General features: G+C 42.7%; 1 protein-coding gene across 1 annotated transcript in view; it reads left to right on the top strand.

Annotated features, from left to right (window-relative positions):
- The window catches only part of PHEX (phosphate regulating endopeptidase X-linked), a 110,086-nt gene that overhangs the window by 51,282 nt on the left and 41,585 nt on the right, over window positions 1-17,219 (top strand). The gene's annotated exons all lie outside the window — the stretch shown is intronic.

Below are 17,219 nucleotides of genomic sequence, written 5' to 3'. Positions count from 1 at the left end.
GGATGGCATTACCGATCCTGGTTACTTTCAGATGGAGTTACAATAAAATGGAGGAGGTAAAGGTGAAGGCAGGAGGAGGTACTCAAAGCTCCCACGTTTACAGCATGTGATACATGGAAACAGAGCTTGTCCTAAAGCAGATCTCTGCCCCCAGAGCAGCAGTTGGAAGAGGCATAAACAAATAAGAGTGGAGGTCAATGTGTAGGACTGTGTCATTATTTGATGAAGCAATGGAATATCAGTGAATTAGTAAATACCCTCTTTGAATAAACTGACATGCAAGTGCAGCTGAACTGTTCCTGCTCACTGTGCTTGAATAAAAGTAACAGTGTTTTGATTTAAAAAAAACACGGACTTCAAAGTTTTTTGGTGATTCCAGTGAAAAGGCTGTTGAGAGATTTTATCATTGGAAAGTTTTAAATTCCATATACAGTCCATTTGCATTTTATACAGCAGTGCTCTTCACAGATGTGCAAATGAAATAGAGCTGCATAAATGCACCAATAAACTCTATAGCAAGAGAACAACAGTAAGATGTCATTTTTTTTCCTGCTAACCTGATGGTAAATGGCCTGCAGTTATTACTTCTTACTGGCTGTTATACTTTTTTTTTTTTTTTTTCCTAGAAACACCCTTAGAAATGTAATGATCTGTAATTCAGATACTTGACAAATTTGGTGAAAAAAGAAGAGCGGGAAGATTTTCTAATTATTTCCTTAATAGAGATATTTCTATATACCTTTACAGGTATATGCAAGTCTGATGTCGATTTCTCTAGCAAACAATCTGCTTAACCCTTTTATTCAAAATTTGCTACCTGCCTTTCAGCAGAGAAACAATACAAGCATAGCTGCAAACTAATAAACCCCCTAAAAAGCTCTCTGTTTCCCAGTTTAGGGACAGTTTTGTTCAGAAGGTAGGTTAGAACTTTTGTAGGTAGAGATACCTGTTTCCCTCTGTTGACACATTTAGGAATCTCCCAATTTAGGCATCTCATTTAAGTTTCTCAAGCTAATGGGGTGAGTCTGGGCTGAAAAACACATGACAAACTCAATTCAAACAGTACAATAAAAATGATACAAGCCATAGTATATGAATAGCAAATAGTTTAAATCTGTTCTCACTGATTTGAGCAACAATTTTAGAGTTTACTGACATAAGAACAAGGTCAAGCTTGTAAGATACAAGTGTTATATAATGACAGAAATTGCATTAACAAATATGCGGTAGGACTTAGGACTGTAAGTTTAAGTTCAGAGTCACAGAAACAGTTATTTGGCTAGAAGGAAAGAGTCTAGAGAGATATTTTGGTAGATTTCCAGACATTGAGTTTGCACATGTTTATTAAATACTATTTATTGCTAATAATAGATATTGGATTTTTCCTGGGACATTTGGATGGGCATGTTTTTAATTCAAGAAATAGATTTGTTACATGTATGGTCAGATAATTCACTGGGGAAATCTAAAATTTATAATACAACAGAACCTTCAAAATCTGTTACTCTGTTCCAATTAAATCTCATAAGCCCAGCACATTATGCTGTCATTTTTTTTTAATACCTACACTTTAATAAAGCATCACAGACAGTGGAAATTTTGGAGTGGGCATTGTTTGGTTGTTTAAAAAATAAACAGTATTACTTTATTACTTTTATTATATAGATCTGTCAAAGGGACATTTCTTCATCAGTAAGTGTCATCCACATCTGTGAGAGTACTGCAAGGGCCATGGATTTCACAGTTTAGGAAGGAGCTTAGTCTGTTCTTGAATTGAAGAGCAAGCTGTATTGTCCTGGCGGTCTTCTCACTTTTACTCTTCATTTTGGACTACTATCAAAACCAGAAACTAGTGTTATGACAGAACACAGTGGGATGCTGAAGGTACCTTCTTTCAGACGAAGGCCAGAAAGGACTCTCTGCTTTGATCTTCTTGTAGTGGGTCAACCCTGGCTGGGGGCCAGGTGCCCACCAGAGCCGCTCTATCACTCCCCTCTTTCATTAGACAGGGGAGAAAAGGTATAACTAAAAAAAACCTTATGGGGCGAGATAAAGACAGGGAGAGGTCATTCTCTAATTATCATCACGAGCAAAACAGACCGAACTTAGAGAGGGAATTCATCTTATTTATTACTAAGCAAAACAGAGTAGAGGAATGAGAAATAAAACCAAATCTTAAAACACCTCCCCCCACCCCTCCCATCTTCCCGGGCTCAACTTCACTCCCGGCTTCAACCTCCGCACCCCCCCAGCGGCACAGGGGGACGGGGAGTGGGGGTTACGGTCAGTTCATCACACGGTGTTTCTGCCGCTTCTTCATCCTCAGGGGGAGGACTCCTCTCATCGTTCCCCTGCTCCAGCGTGGGGTCCCTCTCACGGGAGACAGTCCTTCATGACCTTCTCCAACGTGGGTCTCCTCCACGGGGTGCAGACCTTCAGGAGCAAACTGCTCCAGCGTGGGTCCCCCACGGGGTCACAAGTCCTGCCAGCAAACCTGCTCTGGCGTGGGCTCCTCTCTCCACGGATCCACAGGTCCTGCCAGGAGCTTGCTCCAGCGTGGGCTTCCCACAGACCACAGCCTCCTTCAGGTGCCTCCACCTACTCCGGCGTGGGGTCCTCCACGGGCTGCAGGTGGAATCTCTATTCCCCACTATCCTCCCTCCACGGGCTGCAGGTGGAATCTCTACACCCCCTCATCCTCCCTCCATGGGCTGCAGGGGGACAGCCTGCTTCACCACGGTCTTCACCACGGGCTGCAGGGGAATCTTGCTCCGGCGCCTGGAGCACCTCCTGCCCCTCCTTCTGCACTGACCTTGGTGTCTGCAGAGTTTCTTACATCTTCTCACTCCTCTCTCCGGCTGCAAAAGTGCTCTCTAACTGTTTTTTCTCTTTCTTAAATATGTTATCCCAGAGGCGCTGATTGGCTTGGCCTTGGCCAGCGGCGGGTCCGTCTTGGAGCCGGCTGGCATTGGCTCTGTCAGACACAGGGGAAGCTTCTAGCAGCTTCTCACAGAAGCCACCCCTGTAGCCTCCCCCCCGCTACCAAAACCTTGCCACGCAAAACCAACACACTTCTGTATAGGCAAACTGTAGTAATATTACCCAATTATTGCTGGGCTGAGCCAAATAACACATAAAACAACTGTTCTAGTTCTCTTTTGTTACTAACAACTCTGTGGAATTTTTTTATTAGGGTAGGATATTCTACTTGGAAATAAATTTTAGTCCTGTGTGAGCATATTCTGCTTGTTTCTATTTCCAGAACAAAAGATAGCACCTGCTTCGTTAGTAATCTGATATTCTTCTATGTTAAGGTCACCTGCCTAGTGGATGAAAGGAAGATGGTGTACATAGTTTTTTCTGGATTTTAGTAAGACTTTTGATACTGTGCCTCACAGCATCCTTCTGGACAACTGTGAGATGAGCAGGTACATGGTGCACTGGGTGAAGAAGTGGCCAAATGGCAGGGCTCAAAGGATTGTAGTGAATGGTGCTACATCTGGCTGGTGACCAGTCACCAGCAGTGGTCCTCAGGGCTCAATCCTCAGGCCAGTTCTGTTCAATATGTCTATCAATGATCTGGATGGAGGAGTTGAATGCACCCTCAGCAAGTTTGCTGACAATACTAAACTGGGAGGTGCTGTTGACCCTCTGAAGGGTCTTGCAGAGACCTGGATGGGTTGGAGCATTGGGCAATGATTACTGACATAATTTGACAAGAACAAATGCCAGATTCTGCACCTGGGATGAAGTAACGCTAGGCACAAGTGTAAATTGGGAGAGGAGTGGCTGGAGACCAGCCCTGCAGAAAGGGATCTGGGGGTGCTGGTCAACAGCAGACTCAACCAGAGTCAGCAGTGTGCCCTGGCAGCCAAGAGGGCAAACCACATCCTGGGGGGCATCAAACGCAGCGTAACCAGCCGGTCAAAAGAGGTGATTATTCTGCTGTACTCAGTGTTGGTGTGGCCTCACCTTGTGTTCTGTGTACAGTTCTGGGCCTCAGATCTTGGAGGTATTGGTGGACAAAAAGCTCAACGTGAGCCAGCAGTGCACACTTGCAGCCCAGAAAGCCAACCATGTCCTGGGCTGCATAAAAACCAGCATGACCAGCAGGTCGAGGGAAGTGATTCTGCCCCTCTTGTGAGACCCCACCTGGAGAACTGCATCCAGCTCTGGGGGCCCCAGTACAAGAGAGACATGGAGCTGTTGGAGTGAGTCCAGAGGAGGGCCACGAAGCTGATCAGAGGGCTGGAGCGCCTCTCCTGTGAGGACAGGCTGTGAGAGAGTTGGGGTTGTTCAGCCTGGAGAAGAGAAGGCTCTGGGGAGACCTTGTAGCAGCCTTCCAGTACCTGAAGAGGGCCTGCATGAAAGCTGGAGAGGGCCTGTTTACAAGCGCATGTAGTGATAGGACAAGGGGTAATGTCTTTTAGCTGAAGAAGGGGAGATTTAGATTTGATATAAGGAAGAAATGGTTTACTGTGAGGGTGGTGAGGCACTGAAAGAGGTTGCCCAGAGAGGTTGTGGATACCCCATCCCTGGAAATGTTCAAGGCCAGGTTGGATGGGGCTTTGGGCAACGTGGTCTAGTGGAGGGTGTCCCTGCCCATGGCAGGGGGGTTGGAACTAGATGATCTTTAAGGTCATTCCAACCCAAACCATTCTATGATTCTATGAATTTAAGAAGGATGTTAAAGTACTTGAATGCATTCAGAGGAGGACAACAAAGGTGGTGAAAGGGCTGGAGGGCATGTCCTATGAGGAGCAGATGAGGACTCTGGGTTCATTTAGTTTGGAGAAAAGGAGACTGAGGGGCAACCTCATTGGTCTCTACAGCTTCCTGAGGAGGGGAAGTGGAGAGGGAGGTGCTGAGCTCTTCTCCCTGGTACCCAGTGGTAGGATGCATGGGAATGGTCCAAAGCTGCACCGGAGAAGGTTTAGACTGGACATTAGGAAGCATTTGATTACAGAGAGAGTGGTCAAACACTGGAACAGGCTTCCTAGAGAGGTGGGCGATGCCTCATGCCTGTCAGTTATTGAGGCATTTGGGCAAAGCTCTTTATATGCTTCAACTTTTGTTTAGCTCTAAAGTGGTCAGGAAATTGGACTACACAATCTTTGTAGGTTCCTTCCAATTGAAATCTTCTGTACTCTAGTCTATTATATTCTATTCTTATCATCAATTAAGTAAAGGAAGGAAGTTATTAGGTAAAGAATGTCTTTGTCTTTTATGTTTTCATCAGTAGCTGTCACATTGTCCCTTATAGTAATGTAGAGAAGAGCTTCTGCCTGAAGTTCTATGGAAGAACCATAAGCTGCATGAAAATGGATTCATATATTTTGCTTTTCCTCCATATTTTTCATCTCATTGCATTCTTGAATTATTCAAATGCTCTGGAAAGAAAGGAATTGGTGGGTTTTGTTTACTGGGCATGTTCCATGTGATCCATTTATTTTGTCTCTAGCTCTTTAACTTCAGGCATATTTGGGTCATTAACAAAGTTTTTACTGATTTCCTGAAAAAAGAATAAGGTCAATGTGGGTTCCGGATGTTTGGACTGTGAGCATGGAAAGCCTTCCTAGAAAAACATCTTATCTTAGGCTACTCTTCTGTTCCTTATGGTGACTGTATCTTTAGATGACAACACTGTAATGCAAATGACTTGGCAGGCTTTGAAGAGAATTAACAGCAAATCCTCTCTGTGATTCAGATACTCACTGTTTTGCGTGTTTTCTGCTGCCTGTTTTCTGACTGATGCCCACCCTGTGCACTTGGCTGAGGCCAGACTTGTATATTTTGCTGTCAGCCTGATGCTTTGCAATTAAAGGGACCATCAACCTCTAAAGGACTTGTAAAAGGCCCTCTGGTAGGATCGATGCTTGAATTTTGCTTTAGGCAGCCTGTCTTCTCTATCTAATCACTAAAATGTTTCTCCATATATGACTCCCTTTGTGTCTGTTCTGTTGTTCTAAGCTACTTGGAGGGGACACTCCTAATTTGATGAGCCCAAACCATATTAAAAGGATCAAATCAACTAGTCCATGTGACATAGGGGACAGTTGTCTTGCAGCCTTGATTTCTGGGAATCACCCTTTTAGCCCCTGTATACTTTGGAGTTAAGGTTTGATTTTTCCTTCTCTCCTCCCTTCATTTCTCTCTTTCTATGATTGAAATATGGATTTAAACCAGACCGTCTGAAAGCCAATCTTGCAAAGAAAGTTTTTTTAACAGGGTTAGGTGACTCGCTCTCTCTCTACATGCAGTTCTCACCTAGCTCTCTGGATGGAGCTCATGCTGCTTCCAAAGGAGCTCCGAGTCGGAGAGGAGCACGCAGCTCTGCGCTGTGATGCTTTGTTTTCTACCCTGTCTTTCCTCCTCTGCTCAGTGCAAGCCTTGCTTTGCTGCTTTGTATTTGACTATCATGTGAAATTTGCTTAAACTATGCCCGTTAACCTCCTGAAATTTCAATGGAGATCTCAGATTTTTTTAAAAAAGCAAAAGGTTCGTCTTCCTGCCCTTTTTAGCTTCTCTTTTGCAAGGGTTGTTAAATTTTGCCCTCATTTGAAGAACAGAGAAATTATTCAGGTGAGCACAGCTCCAAGGGTGTGTCTGGCAACAATCTTCAAGTACGTGGTCTGCGAGTTACAGGGGCCGTGCAAGAGGGTCCCTCCTCAGCTGTCTTGGCACTGGGGAGCTCTGGGCCACCCTGCAGAAGGATGGCAGATGGGGGTGCGGGGGGAGAGGAGAGGCTTTTGTTTCCCTTGCAATGAAGGTGCAGATTGCAGCTGGCTGTGTCAGCCTAATGATGTCGACAGCTGCATTTTTAACAGTGGGCCACAGGGAAAAGGGAGAACCCACAACTGAAACTCCACTGGCATGACTCTCATCTTTAAAATGGTAAATTTTTGGTGCTGCTCTTCAAAGGATAATTCAGTGGAAGATCATCACTGAGATGTAAAATTATTCCCTTTCCTGGGCAGCAGCCATTGTTTTATTAATGACTTTTTTTTTTTCCTTCCTGAAATGCCCTTTGTGCTTGGGTTTAACTCGAGGTTTGAAAAAGAGACTTTTACACAAAAGCCTGTTTTCTGAATGTTTGCAAATCTCCTGTAAAATAGCCTGTATGGTAGGAAGTTATTTTTTTGCTTTGCAATACTATTTTTAAAGCATGGGTGATAAGCCAAAAAAGCTTGTTTTTCTTCTAATAAGATTTTTCTGTAACAATATTAACCTCTTTAGGTCATGGAGCACAAATTCCAAGGTCACTGTGCAATCATTTTTTGCCTACTGAACTTGCCTGCTGCTTGGCTTTATTTCTCTCTAAGGAAGTCATATACGCAACATTTATTTTCTTCAAATCTTTCTGAGTCTGAAGACTGAGGCAAGCCGTCCACAGGAAAATATAAGGACAGTGTCTAGCTATAGGTGTTTCTCTCAGGCAGTGTTAGGTACCTGTGTTTAGCTTACGGGGTTTGTTCCGCTGCTTCAGAGAGCTACAGCAAACCTCCCTAGATAATGCAGTGTAATTTAGGCCTATAGCCCTTAGGAAATCAAGATCCATCTGTACAAGCCCCAATTTAACAAAGTATAGGTACTTTAAAAGAGGTAGGTGTCCATGGGTTATCCCACTGAAGCCATTTGCTTCTCACCTGGAACTTACTGGCCGTAACCAGCCCTCCAGTCAATTAGCTGAGCCCCTGCCATCTTTCCCAGTTCTCTGTGGTCTCTCTCTCTTCACATTTGGGTGATTTCACTACAAGCATGACAGCCATACTGCTCAGACCAGAGGTCCAATGTCTGGCTCGGACAGTGGCCAAACAGTAGCAGATGTTTAGAGATGAACATAAGGACAGGGAAAGCATAAAGGAATACATTCCCGCTAGCCTCTCCTGGCCGCTGACAGTCTGCAGCTCGGTTGCTTCCTGAGCCAGAAGTGGTGTCTTTGCATTTATTCATATTTTTCTGCTGTGAGTTTGTCTAATGACTTTTTGAACCCACAACAATTTTTATCATCCACAGCTTCCCAAGGCAATGAGTTCCACTGCCTCACTGTGATCTGTGTGAGAAAGTATCTCCTTTTGCTTGTCTGGAAAATGTCACCTTCTCCCCCTGTGTTCTTGTAGTGGGGAAAACAGAGAATCATCATTGCCTGCTGGTTTTTTGTGCTCATTTTGGCTTCCGTATAACCCTGGCACAGCAATACATCCAGGGAGTATGGAGCCTCCTGCATTTGTTCACATAGACTGTCCCAGGATGTGCACTAGATACAGTTCTGAAAATAACTTTTCAATAAGATCTGAGGCATACCCAGACCAAAAGGCCAGACACTACAACTGTAGGAGGTGAAATTAATCTTGCTTAATGCCATGCTAATTTTGCACAAAGATGACAAAGCATCCAATCTTGAGAGTGGTCACTGGGTGCTCTGCAAAAAGAAAAAAATGCCTTTTGTGCCTTGTAGGGTTTGTGGACCCATCCTATGTAAAATAACGCAGAAATACGGCAGAGGAACCAGCCCTGAGTCTCAACACCTCCCATATCTCAAGTGGGCTTTTTCTGGAATGAAGGCCAGCACAAAGCTGACAGAATAACACTTCATAAAAGAGGGGGATGGAGTTTCAAAATCAAAGATCCCAAGACACCTTTTACAGATTCTTTTAAGATGACTTTATATCTTTGTTTCAACTTCACAAAGTGTAAGACTGCTTCAGAGCACTAACAGAAGCTGCCAGACTCACTTCAGAAGAACTAGGAAAAGAGGGAGAAATTTCCAAAGGCTCTAATTGCATTTAAGCACTTCATCCCTGTTCAAAAGCCAATAGGCGCGACCGCTGACTTCCAAATTTACTGGTTTTACTAGAAAGTTTGATTCAGATCTTCTTGAAACAGCCTCCTCATTTCTAAACTGGAAAGCGTACTTCTGCTTAGTGCCAATTGAATCTTGGCCACACTTTTGCTTTGTGGAAGTGCACTTTCTGAAATTAGGGTAGTCTCTGTCTGGATGCAAAAAAATGCAAGGTTCTGCCTGTGTTGTAGCAGTTGCACTGCAGGGAGCAATGAGCAAGTCTCCTGATAAAGTTGAAACGTGGGTGGAGTTCGGAAGAGGCAGAGCCCCATTTTAACTTTTTTCCTACATGTCTACAGTTTCCTTGGGCGTTAGATGTATCACCAGGAGCTTATCTTCATGGTGTAACTCATCTTAATCCTACCGTGTGCATGGACATGCAAAGAGGAGGGGACAACTTGATAGGATGCAGGAAGAGAAGCAGATGTTGCACAGCTCAGAAACGACGTAGGGAATTTGAAAAGTTTGTTCTACTTACCTAGTTTGGAATCTCATCAAGACATTAAGGCTACCACTCCCACACCATCCCTGAGATAGCTGTTTGGAAAATGCCAGTGTTAAGAGTAACATTTTTCACCTGGAAGACACATCGAATGAAAGGTACTTTCCTTCTGGCATAGATGTGTCCCATGCTTTCATCTGAATAAAAATAAGTCTTCACTTTCCATCAGATTAACACCACTTTTGCTTTTTTTTTTTTTTTTTTAAGTCAAATGTTTGTTGCTCATCACAAACTTTAATTTTTGAACTCAAAGAATAATCTCTCTCACATCCTGAATTTAATTTAACCATCTCAGGAGGACTGGGCTTTCCTGTTCAGTAACCACAGGAGATGTTCTTCTACATTGGCCAGAGTTGAAACTAATAGCCATGGCATGTTTGCTTATCTCTTATCTCTGGGGTTGGATCGCTGCTGTCAGCTTCTCCCTTGTTATCTGGCTGCTGCTACTGCTCACTCAGTTGTGCAGGGATGTCAGTTCCATTAATAACCTGAGCACCGTGCAAACAGATAGTGGAAAACAGGTGAAGGGAGAGGAAATTGTATTTAACCCTGATCTTGCAGCTGTCATTTTTCAGACTCCGCCATGACTCCATAAGGCCAGAATGGGTGTGTGACATCAAAACACTTGTGACAAATCTCATGCTTGAAATAGAAAGAGGAGACAGATGGATGGACTTACCTGCAGATGCTTGGGGACTGGGGTGAATCTGAAGCTTTTGTGGCAGAAATGCAACATGAAAGTGTTGGTATGCTAAAAGACAGATTAATTCTTCCAAAGGGCAGGAAGTCCTCCACCACTCCCTGGAAGTCTCAGACAGTTTCAGCTTTAACTTTTGTTGTCTTTGTTGTTTTAACAAGTAAAACTACCTTCTGTAGTGGAACAGTTACACAGACATTATAATGCCCCAGCTCAACAGTAACAGATACTGAGGTGTGGGAGACCCATCCTCTGTATGGAGGAGGAGTCTGTGAGGGCATGCTCAGGTATCTACTTGGTATTCCCTCTCTGCTTCCAACGAATGTGCATTTCCTGGCTGTGGTGATCTCCATGTCCTGTATATGCCCACCTGAGCCACTGAGAGGAAAGGTTCCTGCTCGCTGGGAGCAGGCGGGAAGCGTGGCAAGGCAGGGATGTGGGCTGGGGCTCTGGCATGGACCCTCAGGCACCAAGCCGTCCAGGACCAGGAGCCTTAGCAGCACTTCAACTTGCTCAGGTATTGTACTAGACACGGAGGTCTGAGGAAAAGTTGTGAAATGTCTAAATGGCTTCAAGTACTGGTGTTTATGGAGTTTGCTTTTAGAAGAGCTTTATCGCAAGGAGGTCATCAGACACGGAAATTTGCTTCCTTAGTGGCCTTTCAGAAGCCAGGACGCTGTGCCTAAGAATAAAGGCTTCCTTGGCTGTGCGCCTTCATGAGGGAGCTGTGAGGTGACTTGTGCTCAGTTTTCTGGGTAAGTGGTGAGTTCCATTAATGTGGAAATAAATACATAAATATAACTTATTTAAATATAAAATATGCAAAGATTTGGAACAGAGAGAGATTTGGTCTTGAGTAGGAAGTAGAGCATTTCCTGCATATGTTTTTTCTGTATTCTGCAGCCTACGTTTTTGTCTATGTATGCATCTGCTTTCTCCCCAGTTATTATATGGCACGTACAACTGATGGTGGCATGCTTACTGATACACTGTTGGTCAGGGTCCCTGTTCCAGCAAAAGGAATTTCTCCCCAGAGTGAGAGAATACCTCCAGGTCCTGAGCCACGTAATGCTTGTGTTTAGGTCCTCAGTCCCCATTTCAGTTTGAGTAGTGTAAGAATAAGTCTCTGCCATGTCTGATCTCAGCTGTATCTAGATGGTCTGATGCTCACTTGTGGCTAGAAATGAAAAGAGAATTTTTCACATTCTATTAATTTAAAAAAAAAAAAAAAAAAGTTGTTCTGCAACCTTTGCTAAGGAAAGATAACCCTGAAAATGTTAAATGAAATAAACTGATGCAAGCAGAGGCTAAGGTCAGAAGTTGTCCCTCTCTGGAACAGGTTATTCAGAGTTTTGCATAAAACTGCCAAAAGACATGCTGTGGTAACTCATATCCCATACAGCTGTGATGGGGAGAGACCTTCCTTTCCCTTCCCCAGTCCCTGGGGCTGTCCTCCTCTCAGCCTGCCGTGCCAGAGATATCTTCAGCACACCGGGCTTTTTGGGTTCTTGGAGACCTTTATTTTGTCAGCAGAGTGCTTTTTTTGTTAAACCTACTGTTTTCCCAGAGCTAAAACAAAAACAGCAGAAAAGATTTTGCAGCAAGGTGGGCGTGTTTCTAGCAAGAGGTGCCACGACAGTGGGAGTATGGGTCAACTGATGAGGAGGTCTGGCGGTGAGCAGTAAAATGAGTCCAGGAAGGAGTTTCTACAAAAAATGCAACATCATAATTTCTGCAGCTCACTTATGTGCCAAAGGCCAGTCAAAGGTGGATTTTATTTTGTGTCATTGCAAATCCTTAGGATTCCGGTACAAAATTTGTTGGGTGAAGTTATCTAATATAATTTTAAAGACAGATGAAGAGAATTTTGAGTTGTAGAGGGTTTTTTGTTTGGTTGGTTGGGGTTTTTTTGCTTTGTTTTGTTTTTTATTTTAAGAGACAATCGTATTGGAAAACATAGAGCATTGCCTGAAAACAAAAGCATGAGGAGGTTACAGTCTTCTAAAGTGCTAAGGATGTGTCTAAGTTTAACTGAGGTGCGTGAGCTATTAGGGCCACGTCAAAGGTATCTTAGCAGCATATCCTATGGGGCATACATATACCAGCATGATAGTAATGATGGTCTGTGCCTTCAGACCACAACGCTTGTTTCTGGCTTGTGTGAAGTGCAGCTGGAGGAGCTCCTAGCTGTCCGCACCCCCCCAACCCCCGGTGTAGTCATGCCCTAAGTGATCCACAGGTGCACAGAGGGGAATCCAGTGCAAAACTCCCCGTGCTGGAGTCACTGCTGGCGTGGTGATGTGATGCCATAGTTGGACCTACCGCAGGCTGAGTCAGTCTGCATAGATGTGCACCATCCTTTCTTCTGGTCTGCAGGCATGATCCCAGCTTCACTGATAACCCAGAGGTCCTTAAAACTATCTGGGGAGCTTTGGACAGTGATGGTTTGATGTTAAACACATCTTTGGCCAGCTACTCTGTTGTGCTGATCTGCTGTATGAGTGCATTCATGTATCATATAATAACAAAGATATTTGCTCTGTGCCATGAAGAAATGTATTCAATTTACAGAGCTGTGGTTCTGCTCATGAAAGACAGCATTTATGTCTGTCATACATAATATTCTATGTATAAAATAATGGAATCGTGATAACTGTCGTACAGTGATTTCAAATGAAAAAGGGAATTAAAATAAAATGGACAAAGGAATTCTTTTTCTTAGCAAAATTAAAGCATTGCTGGCAGCAGAATGAGTTTGGAACCAAGCTGGTAGGAGAAAATATGCGTAGGTCTATTATTTATACTGCTGCATTGACCTAACAAGTTATGCTTGTGAAAATACCACAGTCAGTTTGTATTTTTATATAAGTAGGACTGTTTCAGATTTTCTGTGTTTTAGTTCAGTTCTATTGCTAGGAAAAAAAAAAAAAAAAAAAAAGTAGTTTAAACTGAAAAATTAATTCCAGTGAAACTACCGTCACAGTGCTTGAACCAATGATTGAGTCTTTGTCTTCCAGAGAGCCAGAAGCAAAAGGGATTTGGGACAGGAAAGAGTGGCACTAATGTTGTTGACATGGTTGACTCTCTTCTGTGCATGGTGTTTCTACTAAACGTCTAGGTGCTTGCAACTTTATGGTTAGTAATAATGATATTGTCTTGATAGCTAGTGGATATTAAGACTGAATATATAATCTCAACTAACAATTTGCTTAGAAAATTTTTGTCCCTTTTTCTTCGCTCCTTTTCCTAGGAAGGTAATGTATGGTATAGTGCCTTTTTAAGTGTGCTAGGTAATATTTTCTTGTCAGGAAGTTTTCTTTGAGTGAGACTTTGGTTTCAAAAGATGATTCAGAAGAGGAGGGAAACAAATGTAACACATAACCCCTTTGCTGTTCATTCTCTACTTTCCCACATTATGTGTTCCCAGCACTTGTCTGGTGCTAGTTCCAGCACTTGCTGAGTGTCTCTGTGTAGTGATTCAGCTCACTAATCTGGCAGAAAACTAGCTGGGGAAAAACGTGGATAAATTTCTGCTATGTTAGTGAGCCAAGCAACCTCCCAGACAGATGTGGCAAGGAGCTGAGGCTCCTTGGAGGCTGTGGGTGCAGGCAGCATGAGCAGATAGACAGACAGAGATGGGAGGAGCAAGGGAAAAGACCGAGGACTAGGATTTTTTTTTCCCTTTTTTTTCATTTGGCAGCACAAAGCTCTTAAATGGAGTCAGCTACTTTTGAAACCACAGTGTGTATTTAACTGAAAACAATTTTATGTGTACTTCATGGATGTGATTATTTATATAAGTCACTTTTTTTTTTTATCCCTGAACTCAAGCTATTACAAGACTAGAGCAATAGCTGTATTTTCCATCTTCATAACTGATTAATGTAGAACATTCAAAACAATTATTGAAATATGGAGGGGAGCATTATGTTGCAGTGTGAGGTGGTGGTATGTGCAATATTATTAAATGAAACACTAGCTCTGAAAAATCTTAAAAAGTCTACACAGTGTGTATTGTTGTGATATGCAAATATAAGAGGAAAGTTAAAGGCAAAGTTTAAAAATAAATACTTGGATGCTTAGCTATAGTCTGGAGTATGGATCATAGCCAGTTCACTGTAGATCAAGTATTCTTAAAAATTATCATTTCAGGCCAAATGTTTGTGTTTGAGTTGCCACTTCACCTTTGATTGCAGTTCACGATGTGCGGATCCCTGACATTTCATGTGGCCCCTGCATAGGAAGTAAAATACACTATTAAGGTGGGCCCAGTCCATCTCCCACTCAAGTTGGTGGGTCACTTCCTATTGATATCTGTAGGACTGGGCTTTAGCCCTGTGGTGGAACTTTTCTGTTTTACCAAGATCCATCACTCTATTTTCCTAGTTTTTCTATAAGTAAAACCTAAATAGATGCAGTGATATTTATGCAGCAATTTTACCAGATGGCTCTTGAATCATCTGTTTTCAATGAAAAATGAAAAGACCAGACACGTACATAAAGGCTGAATTAATCTTTGTAATTAAATGGAACATTACTTTGCTGTGAATGATTTTAGCTTTCAGAATGTATTTCATGCTAATTTTTCAGTGAACTGTAATTGTATTAATTTTTGATATTTTTAGAAACTTGAAAATGATCTTCACAAAGTTATTGTGAGTCAAGATGATATACAGAAGATCTGTGTCAGACTCATAAAACTTTGTTGGTCGTGAAATAGATGGATTTTTTTTTTTCTTTAACAGTAAGTACAATATGTCAGTACTTGGTGTTGCTAGTAGGCCTACAAAATATCCAAATCATACTCTGATGGGCAAAAAGGGCTCTTGGAAGGCTCACATCCCAGGTTTGGTTACCAAGTGGGAATTTGACCGGACTGGAAACTGGGATGCTTTGTAGCATTGAAACGCATGTATGCAGTCCCACATTGGCAAGTTGTTAAGTCAAGAGTGAAAGGTCTTTTATTATTTTGTCTCTGTAGTAAACTGATTTGCAATGCTCTCACAATGACAGAAAGACATGCTGATGATAAAATCCTGGCTGTCTTGAATTCAGTGGGGAAACTTCCTTGTGTAATCAGTGTCGGGGGAGCAGTCCCACTTGGGGTCCTCTGCCTCGGAGCCTGCTCTCTCTGGCTGCTGGGACAGAAAACAGTTACCGTGTTATCGTGACTTACTCTAAAGCATGTCGATGCTCTGCGTCACCTCCTGCAAGAGCCTCGCTCTTTCCGTGGCAGGAGACGAAGCCTGCGGAGATGAGTTTTCTTAATTTACCCAACAGCCTAAGGTAGTCTGAGTACTTAACAATAGCTGGGAGAAATACCCTATCACCCCTTTTCTCCCTCTACGCGTGGTTATTTAATATGCAAATTAGAGACAGGAATTAAATGAGCCTTTAAGCCATAAAAAGTTGTGCATGGTGCGTTTACGGCGGATTCAAGTGCAATTACCACATGGTTGGTTCCTGTACATTTGTCACATTTCATTTGCTTTCCCAGTATGTGTGCGCATGCCTCCTGGAAGGCTGGTCTCTTAAACATACTTTTAATCTTATCAAGGGGAAAATACTGACTTCATTATCAAAGAGCAAGCCAGTCATAGAAGAGTTTTCCACTTTCTTGTGCTGTATGAGTAAAGAGTCTTTGAACTGCTCTTAAATATTACTCAAGTGAACAGAAAAGATAGCCAAGGAAGCAAGAGACTTCCAACACGCAAATTTAGAAACCTGCTCTTAACACAATGCTTTCTAACTTGTCTGTTGTGTAAATAAATTGGTCTGTGTGCTGGGCTCAGCTGAACAGGTTTATACCTGATACAAAGCCCCTGGGAGGAATCCCAGTTGGAAGGATTCCCGAGGACTTCAGAGGGCTTCCTAGGTCCTCTCGCGGGTTTTGCTCTGGCTATAGGAAACAGTCCCCTCCACCAGATGCCACACGTCCTTCACTGTCAGCATCAGGGAACTTATTGGTGTGCCACAGCCTTCTGGCCTGCCACCCACGCTTCCTGCCCGAAGTGCCTGCATGGGCTGCATGGGCCTGGACCTCATCCTAGGCTGGAGTCAGGATGTTGGGGGGGAGTCCTTCAAAAAGAGACATGCACTTGCTTCTTCAGATCAAGCAAGCTTATTCCTCTATTCCTCCCACACCAGTATGTGCTTCATGGTGGAGATAAGGTGGCTGTGGGCCACTAGCTCAGTAGGATCTCAGGGGAGCATGGCACACCACTAAATTTTTGGCCCCATTTTACATACCATTAGGATCAATTTGAGACACATTCCTTTTCTGGGAGAAGATGTATAGCAAGACATGGATTGCACATGACAACCTTGTACCAGTTTGTTCTCCTTCAGCTCTTGTTCTAGATGTTCTTATAAAGGCTCTTAAAGGATATTGTTCATTTGTGATTTTAGATGGCCCAGAAGCTTTGTAATGGTGTTTAAGCATGTACCTACGTATTCTAATAACAAATGAACTTGGTGGTGTAGTAACAAAGCGTGTACTTTTCTGAATCTGTTAACCTACATGACTGGTGGAACATTTAAGAAGGTATCAGAATTACAGTGGTAGTAAGGTCTTAGGAGTGCTAGTAAGGTCTACCTCAGAGTTTAGTCATTACAGAATATATAGTTGTCTGTGTCTCTTGCTCAGACTTCTCAAACACACATATTGTGGCAAAAACTTCTAAGTAACAAATGCAATAAAATAACATCTTTCATATATATCTATATATCTTAGAAAATAGACAGCTTTAGCCATTGGTAAAACATCAAAGTACTAGGAGCAGCCTTACCTTTTGAGTTTACTTTCAAAAAGATCTTTGAGACAAACTCTGTTATTTACTTGAGGTTTATATAGGCTTTAAAACAAAGTATCTTAGTAGTGCCTGACCATTTTTTTACCTTGTACAGGGAAATCTTCAGCTCATGACGTCAATTGTCAAAGACAGAAAGCAAGAGTATGTGTGACCTGACAAGTGAGCCCAGCTCTCCTGAGGTAGTCTGGTTGAGAGAACTCTTCCCATCTCCCTTTTCTAATGCAGCAGGGTCATCACAAGACTAAAGGATTTAAGTGTCTCTAAAGTATAAAATTAATGTTAAATATTAATTATAGATTATCTATGACATTATAGATTATATGTGATATTTAGGTCAACCTATGTCAGACCTGCTATTAAGGAGGC

This window comes from Balearica regulorum, chromosome 1 (assembly GCF_011004875.1).
Source record: "Balearica regulorum gibbericeps isolate bBalReg1 chromosome 1, bBalReg1.pri, whole genome shotgun sequence".
Classification (NCBI taxonomy): Eukaryota; Metazoa; Chordata; class Aves; order Gruiformes; family Gruidae; genus Balearica; species Balearica regulorum.
The sequence above is the reverse complement of the archived record's forward strand: the minus strand, read 5'-3'. Positions and strand labels throughout refer to the sequence as shown.